We start from the raw sequence: 12746 nt of genomic DNA on the forward strand, positions 1-12746 counted from the left end.
AAGATAACGTAACTGTTCATTATATATTCATTTATGAAATAATTCTGATATAATATCTTGGACCAGTGTCTTTCTTGTCGGATTAATCATTCCTAGGATGAAATCCCTCAATTAATACCCAGCTCTCATGGGGCTGTTTTTCATTTGATAACAATGAAACAAGTTCAACCAACACTGAAAAAGTTGTACCGCCCATCTAGAGTCAGGTCACATACCATGAGCGTGTCCCTGACAGTTCTCAGACTGATGGAAACTCTGTTGTTCATTTCCAATATTTGGGAAGTAAGGGTTTCTTTGTAGCATCTCGAGTCTAAAATTATAAACCAAACTCAAAGATTTAACTCATCTCTTTCAATCTGTTTGTGACTTCAGGTTCTGTGTGCTTAGCTAATAAATTATCGCAAGTCACCATAATTTTGCCTAAGAAATGTTTGTAAAACATCACAGGGGCCATCTATCATCCAGCCACTTCCTGGGTGGCTGCTATTCCCAATGGCATCCAAACACCTGAGCAAACCCAGAAACTCCAGGTCAAGTGGTACTGAAAACAGCAGGGTTCAGATAGGCTTGATGCTGTCAAGCAGTTCATTTTTAATGCAGCTTAAAATGTCCTTCCCATTCCTCTACTTAGGAAAAGAAATGCAGGACACATTGTCATCTGGTGGCATGGTTCATGCTGGAAGGGTTTGAACAAATACATACATACATACATACATACATACATACATAATTGAATGAATGGGTGTGAGCATTGCCTAAAAAGAGATTCTGTATAACTCTGAATCCTGAACATAGACTTCATTTTACCAGCTCACAGAAAAGAAGGGATGTCGAATTCATAGGTAAGTTGTGAGCAGTTTAGAAGGTGATTTAGAGGGCTAGTGTTTTCTTTTCTTTCTTTCTTTAAGCTTCATCGTCCTTCAAATGCAGATATTGTACAACGGGGCCCCCAAGTCCCACCATTGGCAATTCGATGCTTACATTAAGCAGTTTTGCTTGAATTAGTACCTGGAAAAGCTACAGCAATTCTGGTGTTTACAGGCTCCACTCAAGCAAGGCAGCAGCAACATTTGAGAGGAATTAGCAATCAGAAATTGCAAGCCTCCCCTCACCACACAAGCCAGCCTGTTCATTCTGTACAGATCATAAAATCCATAACACGGCCCAGACCCCTGTCCAGAAAATGTTCACATCCTAATTTTAAAAATAGCTTTTATACCCGATGGTTCTCTTTTCAATAAAACAAAGATTTGTTTATAGCTACAGATTAATTAAGAGCCTTCTCTAGAAGGAAGAGCTGCAAACTGGGGCCTTGTTTTTTGTCTTTTCTTCCCCCCTTTTTTTTCTCTCCCAAATCAGGGTTGTTTGTTTATTGGCTTAATTTTCCCTGAAGTAAAAATACACTTTGAAATGTAACATGTCATTATGTAATTTGTAGTAACAAAGTGCAGGCCCTTGTGCATGACAGCACATGGGGCGGCTCCACTCACAGCGTCCCAAGTCGGCTGCCTGCTCGCTCCCCATCTGATTAACAGCCTGTGTAAACACACAGCCTACCAGAACCCTGGCCGGCACACACTTCGGTCAGCCATAAAACTGCCAGCCAAACATGGACACGAAGGCTTTAGGCAGAAATCTTAATTTGGGGCAAATGATCAAAACCGAGACAATGTGGCCCCAACCCGGGACTGGAAAGGGCTAACTCGGTTTTTATTAATCCTTCCCCAGTCCCCAAACCGGGAGCGCTGACGTCACTGCTGAAGGCGAAATGCTTAATGAAAAGTCCCTGAAACACAGGGGTTCCGAGGCAGCACCACCAGATAGATTCTTAACACCTTAAGAGAAAAACCAAGGAGAAAAGTAAAGACTGTAGTGAAGGAGAAATTTTTAAAGTGTTGGAGATGTTTGAAGAGACCGTATTTTGACATGCCCAGGATGAATTCTCTGTCTGTGCAAGGGAAGTTAATTTGCCTTCAGGCTGCTGAAATAAATGGAGTTTGTACAAAGGACTGTTCTGTTGGCTTTTATTTTTCCCTCCATTATTTTCATTGCTCTTGGCAAAAAAAAAAAAAAGGCTTTAGACCCTTCACTTAATGGAAAATTCAAAATGCTCAACATAAATCAAGTATTTAGTAGGAAACGGAAACGGTTGATTTCATTTAGCCTTAAAAAAAAGAAAAAACAATAAGAGAAAGAAAAGGATACTCTCACAAGATGGCAAATGTATTTTCTCTGGAACTGGCCAGTGCTTTAGGCCTCGCGTCTGACACGTCCGAATGGTCTAAGGGCCTGGTGTAGGATGCCATGCCTACACACATGTGCCACATAGAAAGCACAGCCCCCTCTTGGGGCTGCACCACACCCCTCGTTTCCTAGTCGTCTTTAGAATGATATGCTGGTGCTAATGATGCCACAACAAACAGCCGCTGTCCTGGCCTGCCTCCGTGAGGACGCTGAGGTACTGGCACTGTGGAGAACGGGGCAGTTCCTCGCGGCTCTTACCATGGCTCTAATCTGACTCCCTGATTTCCAGTGTCTGCCCAGTTTGAAAAGGAAAGGTGGCCTGACATATCTAAATGTGCTCACAGACATTCATTTGTGCCTCTTCAAGAGCCTCATGCCTTATTCTACATGACTTTGCCCAAACAGGAGAAGGAAGAAGACACTGTGCAGACATATTGAAGGTTTGCCTCTCTCTGGATTTGTTCCCCCAAGCACTACACAAAATGCACGTGGAATCTTAGACTGTGGTTATGACTGTACCCACATTTGTGTGTGCGTGTGTGTGTGTGTGTGTGTGTGTGTGTGTGTGTGTGTGTAGATTAAGTACTGCAGTGCAATGAATCTCGATAATTTACCCACACACAGCGAGTGAGCCGCAGAGCTGAAATGCACCCCAAGACAGCCTTACGCATGAGCAAAGCCTTGTTTGGCCTTTCCGGGTAACCGTCTGCCCTCTCTCACAGCCATGGGGCCAGTGCTCAGGTAGAATGGACTGCTCCATGACGACACCTCCCATGCCTGGGACTTTCAGGAGCATGTGCCTCGGGGAGTGACAGCTCTTGGTCCTTAGCACACTCTACAGTTAGTGTGGGACCTTGAAAAGGCTGCTCATATGTCCAACGTTTTGCTTTCCCATTTCAGCGCCCAGGGATACACCACGGAAAAAATGACACCTCCTTCCTCAATAACACGCAACTGCTCATGGGTCATGAGTTGGGGTGGCGGCAAAAATGGAGGAGCCCTGAGTCAATGAAGCCCTGAGTGAATGTGTGTTTTGACACGGGCCCAGACTGTTGAGGACTCCAAGACCAAATGGCCCATGGTAGTTTGGCAAGGCTGTTACCCAAATGGGCCAGGCTCAAGATGAATGGCAAAACTTTCTTGGGGAGTCAAAGTAGGAGTGTTAATGGCTGGCTGGTCAGTGTGTGCAGACTAGTAACTGCTGCTTCCTCCCCTGGGATGTTTATAACCTGAGGCTGGTCCCTACAGAGACGGACTACCAAGACTAGCCAGTCCCTCCCTGTGTGCTGTATCTGATAAAAATGCTGAGGTTCAGTGGTGGTAGGGATTAGAGCACCCCCACTGGATCCCAGCCTCTCTGTCCATGTGTCTGTGTGTCTGTCCTGTCTCCATTCCTTTGCTATCCCTGAACTCCAAGATTCTGGACTCCAAGCCTCAAACCCCATGGAATCTTATTCATCATGGATGGGGAGGCCATTATTTACTAATGCAGGTATGTCTGCTCAAACATTTAAAAATAATTTTAAATGTCATTTTTAATAGGTTTGCAAAATAGTAGGCTTCCATGGGGCTTTTTCATAGATCCTTACTATTGGCTAACTCTTCCTCGTCCTCCACTTCAGTCTTTCCACCAACAACATCCCCCCCCCCATACTATCATATCACATCTTTCCGGCTTGTCTCACACACACACACACACACACACACACACACACGCACGCACGCACGCACACACGCACGGCAGAGGGAGGGACAGGGAGAAAGAGAGAGAGATGGTCCTTTTAGCTTAGGATCTGTGACTTAGAGAGCACATAACGGGTTTGTCTGTCTGCACCTCACTCACCCAAATTAGTAATATTTTATTCCATTTACATCAACTTTCCTGCAAATGAAATAGCATTTTAAACACCTAACCTATAGATATCATCCATTCTTCCTTTTCCCCTTCCACACTTTACCAAGTTAAATCACTTCCGATGGATTTTTGTGGTGTTTACAAATATAACATAGGAAATCCCACTCCCAGGACACAGTTTAATAAAACATGATGCTTTGATACATGCATGTCAAAGCACTGGGTTTCACTGATTTTTACATTCTCACAATGTAAACATTAAATTGATCCTTTAAGTGTTGTTAAAAGGTAGAACTCCCCATCAGAAAAAAAACCCTAGCAGGAATTTCCAAACTTCAGCATTCCAGAATGTTCACTGAAGAAGAGTGTAACTTTGTACATGTGCACCTATTCATCAACAGGTGGAGGAAGGGATTCAGTGTAGGAGGACCTTCCTCTGTGAGGAATCACTTGCCAACCTGTAGTGGTTGGCTTTCCTCATCACAGCCTGCCTTCAGCCAATTTTCACATTAGAACAAGGGAAAATTAGTCAAAATACAATAGAAATATGCCACAGACTTGCCCCAAATGCTCTCCTGACAGTGTTGAGAAATCTTGGCCTCACTTGAGAACACTAGATCTAACCCACCAGCACCAGTACACAGAGTGGGGCTTTCAATGTCTTCAATCATAAATTAAATATCAATACACAGACAAGCAACTTTTCCCATAGCCTCATGGAGTGAAAGCATGGTCCAGCTCCCCGTCAAAGGCCCTACAGATACCTGAATGTTGGCCTGCACCAAAGGACATTTTTATCCACAAATCCAAGCTATACTAACTGTTGAAAGGAGAATAGATTCTCAAATGAGGTTTCAAATTATCCTCGCCTTTGAGATCATCGCAGATCACAGTCCAGTATTTGTACAAGATGAAGTGATTTACTGACTCGAGCCTGGAAAATCTGGAAGGCAACTCCAAAGGCATGAGCGTGTTGCCGAGTCACTCTCTCTCAACCTGCCAGGGAAACTTTGGTCGTGTCCAAAACTGTTATGAGACACTGATCTCCATCCAGGCAGAAAAATCACTGAAGAGGCTGGAGGAGGTCGGCCACACAGCCAGCGTGGAGAGCTGAAGTTTTCGGCAGGGCACTTACACCCCAAAGCAGACAGAGTCCTGGAAGGACGCTCACATAAACAAAGCTCACACAGACAGCTCTGCACAGAGGCTCATCCTTTCACAGATCAAAGCCTGGACTAGAGACACAGCCCTGTGGAACAGAGTGTCCTTTCTGGAATGTCCCGCATGGGAGAAGAGGTTTGAACCGGAGCCACAGCCTTGCCACCTGCAGCCAGCGGCTTCCACGCTGTGATTTCCGCAGGCTGGGGAGCTTGTAGCTAATGGAGCAGCAGCAGACTAGTACAGAGAAAGCCAGAGGACTAATTCTAACTAAACTTGCCTGCCACCAACCTGCCATCTACGCAGGACCGAAGAGGCTGGAATTGGGCTCCCGCCTATGGTGGGAACACAAACTTTTGCTGCCTGTCGGCAATGTGGCTGAGGCCTCAGCTTCCTCGCCGGCTAAAATGCACCTACTACAGACTATCTCATGAGAGACTAGCTCGTGTTACAGCCCTCGGAGATCACAATTGCTGTCTGAAGTCACGCAGTCCCGGATTTGGGCCTGACTCTCTTACTCAGTGGGAACTGCAGGAAGTGGTGGCCCTTGGGTAAAGTCCCCAACTGTAGGAAAGCTTTCAATATGGCCCCAGCAGCACTGCCATTGAGATCTGAGTTTATATGTCACACAGTGGGAGTTCAGTAAACGACACCAATTAATATTTTTCCTGGTTCCCGGTGGAGAAAGCACACAGGGCTGGTTAGACTGGAAGAAAAGGAGCCGGGGAAATGTAAGACCCTTCCAAGTCCTCGTAGCTTCATCCATATACAAAAGAGATACATCTCCGGGGACGACGGAGTCCTGGGTGTTTTAGATACACAACTTATTTTAAGACTGCAAAGGGAACCTGGGCATGTTCCCAAATTGAACATCTGCAGGCAGATAGGATGACGAAATATATTAGTATTGAGGAATAACTTTCTCCTGTCTTCCCTCTTGGAAAACATCTGGGGTCTTACCCTCCTCTCCACTCACTCACTCCCCCAATTGACTCTTGGCTGACAGTTTATCAGAGATAAATGGAAACACCTGGAGGAGATAAGGCCCCTGAATACGATCAGGTGAGGACCCCTAGGGGCCATGTGCCACTAACTATATTTTTTCTGCTTCAGGCAGGTTGGAAGGAGGTAAGTTCTACATTTTTGTTCATTCATTTGTGCACTCATGCGCTGGGTCACACATCCTGAACACCCACAGGGGGCAGGTCACCCCGGCTCCATGCCTGAAGTACGAGGCCTGAGCCACCAGCTAAGTTAGATGGCTGTTGACCCCGCTTCTAAGAGTTTCTATAAAAAGATGTGACAAGAGCTCACTCTAGATTTCATATGACTCTTTAATAACCCTCTCTTTTGTCAAGCCAAACTCTCTCTGGCTACAATATGTCATATCCACAGAGATGCAAGACCTAATAAAATCTTTTGTGCCCTGTGGTCATTCAGAGACTTTTTTTTTTATGGCCGTGCATGCTACAATAACCTCCTCAGGCATTTAAACTTTCCATCTCTTTTTCTTCCCACGTCTTTGTGCCATTCTAGACTAAACAATCCGCATCTTCTGTCACTTCCTCCAAAGGTCCGCTCACCTTCTCTTTAATTGGTTTGTTCTTCTCTCAACTCCTTCCAGCACCCAGGGGCCCAAACCCATGTAAAACTCTAACACATAGCAAGTACCTAACAGCTATTGAAATGAGACTAGTCCCAGTGGGTTTCCACACAGCCACCATTCGGGGCCCAAGCAAGTTCCCTAGCAATTCTGGATCTCATTTTCCTCAGCTATCAAGATTTTTACGCACAAAGAACAAGGGTGGAGAACATGACACTGGAAAGACCACGTCCAGATTTGCCAGGTCAGAAAGGTGAGATTAACTAGGGCAGAGGAGGAAAAAGGAAAATAATCCTACCTAGAGCCAATGGGAGAGCACAGGCCCTGAGGCTGAGATGTGGGAATCAGTAATGACTAGATGGAAAAGAATCAAGGGAAAGGATACGAAGTAAGGCTACGGAAGGATAGGAAGGAGACAGACAGTATGGGGCCTTACATGCCAAAGTAAAGGCTTCAAAGGCCCCATGAAGATGACCATGGTAAACAGCTCTACATGGTTTTTAAGAGAACACTGGCTATAGGGTGGGTAGGACATAGCATAGGTCTGGGGAAAGTGGGAGGCTGCTGGAGTAATCCAAGATTGTGAAAGCGCAGACCACAGTGTCATCTGGAGATACAGAGGTGGACACATCTGGAAATGAGAATCAGAGCACCTACTGGCTCGGTGGATGTGACAGGGGAGAGGGAGGCACTAGGGGAAGGCTGCCAAGGGCCTGATGGGCTCATCTCGGGTTGGTGGAGCTGTTTCCCGGGAATGCTGGGGGAGGAACGGGGTAGGGAAACAGAGCGAGTTCAGTCTGGGGCCACGCAGAGTCTGAAGTGCCTGGAGATGGCCAAGTCAAGATGCGGAATAGGCAACTCAATTTATGACCGGGAGCTCGGAGGAGTGTCTGGACTGGAGATATAAATTCAAGAGTCATCAGCACATAGATAATAATTAAAACCGAAGGCATAGGCGAGATCTCAGGAGGAGGTTGTGGACTGTGAAGGAGATGAGCACAAGAGATCAAATCCTGAAATTCTCCAATGCATAACCGTCAGGAAAGAGAACTGGTGCCGACAAAAAGGCTGCAGAGTCCCAAGGAGAGGGCGAGGCCACGGGAGTGCTGGAGTAGGAGACACAGACGATGCTGGAAGATGGGAAGCCAGTAAGGAAGCTGTCACAGTCACTGAGAGTCACATTCCTATCCGACTTCAGAATATATGCTGTCCTGGGCTTCTCCATTTTTGAACCTAGTACGGTCAAAGTTATAACCTCAGTAGCAACACTAAGATACACCTCACTTTACCAGCAACTCCTGCTATGCAAAATATTTCAGAGAATTAAGAAGACCAAGCCTCCCAAAAAGGGAAAAAAAACCCAAAACATTAAGTGGGTATGGCTCAGATCTAGGTACTAATATTTAAGTGTTTACTTAGAGGAACTTCAAATCAACCGCTGCATATAACCACTTTAACTTTTATTTGGTAAATTTTGAAAGATGATGTTTGCTTTCTTCATCCATGAGAAAAGAACCTGTAGGCAGGACTGGGGTGGAGGAGGATCACAAAGGTATGCAAACCTGTCACCGGCCAGCTGGTGGCCCAGTGTGGAGACCAGCCACAAAGGCAACAGCAGAAAAATGAACCTGCAACCTGTGGCCACTTAGGCCGTGGAATGGAAGATTTGTTTAACTAGGTGAAGATGTGTTACACTTGTTTGCGCTGCAGAGTAGTTGTTTACCTGTGAAAAGATGTGCTGCATTTGTTAATCCTGCCTGTGTTTAACCATGTAAAGATGCATTGCTGCTTCACCTTGCCTGCCTAAGGCACTTGATTGGTCTAATAAAAAAAAACTGAACAGCCAATAGCTAGGCAGAGGAGGGATGGGGCGCTGGGGGGCAGAGAGAAAAGGGGGGCCAGCCAGCCAATTGTACCAACCAGACAGACACAGAAGAAACAGGAAAGCAAGTGGACAGAACATAGATGACATAAACGAGCCTTCGGGAAGCACATAGATTAATAGAAATGAATTGCTTTAAATTAAAGATTAAAAGCTACCTGGAAACAAGCCTAAACTAAGACTGAGCATTCATAATTAATAATAAGTTTCTATGTCATGGTTTGGGGCTGGAAGTCTAAGAAAGCCTGCTGCACACTTTGTCAGAGACAAGCGTTACCTCACCCCCAATAACCGCAGGTGAAGAAACGCTGTATGATGCCTGTTGGTAATAACCAGATAAACTTGAAGTACTTGTTTAAAATGGTAAAGGAAGCCTATCACCTGACGTGTGTTTATTCTGTCCTTCGTATTTTCCATAAAGTGGTGGTGGCAGCTGAAATTTCAGTTGGGTCACAGCTAAAATTTCTGGTAGGAACCAGTTATGAGAACAGAGGATGCAGGGCATTGTTCTGAGAGCTTGGACCAATGGGTGGCTTCAGGCATCCCCCACTGCAAAGCTTCCCGTGGGGCTTTGACTTAACAGGTTTATAGCTATTGCTATGGCTCTCATTCCATTGTAAACTTGCAGGCTGTGGTTGTGCACGCCTACAATTCTGACATCCTGAAGGTGGAGAGAGAAGGATCATGAGTTTAAGGCAAGTCTGGGTCACGAGCAAACTGTCACCAGAGGAAAGGCTGGGCTAACTAGCAAACTGTGATCAGGGAAAGGTGGGGGAAATGGGGGGGAGGAGACAACAGAGAGGAGAAATTGAAAACTGAAGAATGTTGTAAATCCCACCTCATGGAGAACCTGTATTCTCAATGAATAAATTGCAGTGAAGGAGCAGAGACATAAGGAGGAAGAGAGGGTGGCTATAGATTTAAAGACATTTAAGAGAGAAAGGCAAATCCTGTTTATTAGTAAATATACATTTCTAGACCATTTATGGGAAACTTTTAAACTGACCAGACATAAGGGATTATTTATTTATGTATGATAACATCATTGTAATTATACATTTAAAAAAAGGTCTGTCCTCTTATCAAGATATATACTGAGATATTTTGGATAGAATGACATGATGTCTGATGTTTAAAAATGACTGGGATCAGGGGCCCTGGGTACCAAGAGGGAGGCTGGGTAGAGCAGGAAGTCTCAGTCACATGTCAGCTGAGGCTGGCCACTGAGCATCTGAGGCTCATGAGGCCATCTACACTCTCTATGGTCAATCAATAAGGACTTTAGATGTTCCTAACAAAAAGCTAAAGATTGTTTTCAAATTCACTTCTTTTTCTGGGATACTTTCTCCAGCGTCAAAGACCAATTATTTATAAAGTCCTGCAGGTGGACAGGAAGTTAGACTAGGAAGAGGTCACTTCAGATGACAAGGTGTGATTGCACGTTTTCTACGTGAATAAAACAGCCAGAGGAAAGAGAGCAAGAGTAGAGAGCCTCTTCTCTGTGCATGGGGCAGAGGGCTGCATACCTCAGAACTCATTTCCAGCTGAGACACTCAGGGCTGTCACTCAGAGCAGACAGCAAAGCCTGGCTTCTGCCGGTGACTGTATCTCTGTTCTGGAAGGGCATTTGTGCCCTTGACCTTGAAGCCCAGCTCTCTCTCCGGAAAGCTTTAAGAAGGAAAAAACTTCCAATGACATTCAAACTATGTGGAATAGATGCTTCATTTCTTTCTCTTTCTCTTGTGTTGGAATTGTGCCCCCTAAAGATTTCCTCATTGCCTGGCTATGTGGCAGTGGGAAGGCCACAAAGTATTTTCTTCAGCTCCTTGCATGGGTGGGGGGCAAGGGTATCCAGACAGAGGAGCAGAAGCAACAGACCCATCCGTCCCCCAAGTGTCTAAGAACCAAGACCAGGTTGCACGTGCCTGGAATACCAGACTGCCTCAGTGCCACATTCACCAAATGCTTGCCTGGGGTTTGAGACCCTCCCTGCTGGATTTCACTTCCACTATCCCTCAGTTCAACAAGAAACCATCCTCTGGAATTCCACTCATCTTTAAGAATTTATCTGCAGCGCCACCGAATCACGGGTCTTCTCCAAACCTGCTCTTCAGAGCTAAGGGAGCCCTCCTATGACTCCCAGGACTTTGCTTGCAGAGCTTAGATGATGCTCAGGAACTCCGACTCATTGGTAAACTTCTGGAGGGCCAGGCTGTCTCGGTGACCCGTGTGCTATCCTAGACAATTCCCTAGAAATTGTCCCACACATGTGGGTGATACATATGATAATACACATGATCTCTGCCCTTCCTAACACCTCTCCTTTCTCACGACCCCTCCCCAATTTCCAATGCTTGACTACTTTATTTCAGAGTTGAGAAATGAAGGAAGCAAGGTTCATTTTCATGCCCCAAGCTCGAGTTCCCTATGCCAGGCATTTGGCTGGGATAATGAGCAATTTCAACCTTACCCAGGCACCCTGCAGATCCTGCTGTCTCGTGATCCCATCACAACTTTCTGGATGAATAAATCCCTCCTCCCATCAACAGGAGCTTTGTGAACTCAACAGATGCCACTGGGCCTAGAAGTCAAATAAATATGGTTATTCAAATAACATTATATCACAATGTGCATAACTCAGGAAATTCAATTATGTTTCTCTGGCAACAGCCAACACAATCTCAGGCTGGGTCAACAGATCTTGTTTACTAATGTGCCAGAGACTGACCTTCATGCCTTCACATGAGTGGAGACAATTTGATCTGGCAGACTCAGTTGCCACTGAATCCCCCACAATCCTATGCTTACAAATGCAAAGCTGCTTTTCACTAGCATAAGCCCAGACACCTGTAAGCATGGAAAGATGCAGCATCATGGGCACAAAGCAAAAGACATGCATTTAAGGCACCGAAAGACTCTTAGAATGTGAAATGTCAGGGTCACACATGCCTACTGCCTAGTATGCTGCAGGTTATTAACTAAAGGGAGATCAACATTGTTCTAGCTGAGAACATAGATTTTCGGCATCATGCTTCACAGGTTCACATCCTGCCTCAGTTTTCTTAGTCATCAAATAGAAATCATGGTGTTTGTTGAGTGCAGGCTTACTGAAGTCTAAGGTGTTACTGAATGTCTAGTAAAGATTTACTAATGACACCACTTAGCCCCATTTTTCAATTCTACTTGTAACTTGATGCTTGTGCCAAGATCAGAACTGGGACATGTTGTGTATGTGCTACTTGGAATCTATTCTCTTTCATTTTCTCTGCAAGCCATATTTATTTTTCCACTCCTCACTCAGCTGTGAGCTTCAGTTAAGCCTTTCCTCATCTAGAGAGCAAGGCAAAGGTTAGGCTTTGCATGTTAGAGGACAGGGAAGCTTGCCTGAGCAGCAGGCTTTTGCAGTTTGACAGCTCCACTTGAGCTCCACGCTGCTGATTTATAAAACACCAGACTCATCCATGGGCTTACTCCTCTCTTCTCCCCTGGTCATTTCTCAATCAAGTCACTGGCTGGAAACATCTGAGAAAGACATTTCCTGAGAGATGCACAGACAGCCCATTCACATTTCATAACTTTTCAGGGGCTCCCCAGATCCACAACCCAGAGCTGCATCCGTCCCTCAGTTCACTCATGAGTACTGGCAAGCAAGTCCCTTCCACACTTGGCCTCTTTGACTGTAATGCTTAGTGACAGGTCTAACACAGCACACACTGTTCTCCGTCCTTGCCCAGCTTTGCCTGGGACAGCAGGATTAGGCAGGGAAATATGAGTGGAAGATACCCAATGGGTTTAGTGACTTAATTGTCTGAGTGCCTGAAACTATGGGACTAATTCCACTTTAAGTGCAGTTGCTTCTTTCTCACTAATAGAATTTGTTCAAACTAATTCATTTGGATAAAGACCTAATAGAAGCTCCAAAAAATTCCGGGCACAGCTCACCCACCTCCTCTCTCCCTTTTTCTAAAACGCTCCCACCTTTTCCCACGCTCTCAACAGTTTAA

The sequence above is a fragment of the Mesocricetus auratus genome, unplaced genomic scaffold, assembly GCF_017639785.1.
Source record: "Mesocricetus auratus isolate SY011 unplaced genomic scaffold, BCM_Maur_2.0 Super-Scaffold_100676, whole genome shotgun sequence".
Taxonomy (NCBI): Eukaryota; Metazoa; Chordata; class Mammalia; order Rodentia; family Cricetidae; genus Mesocricetus; species Mesocricetus auratus.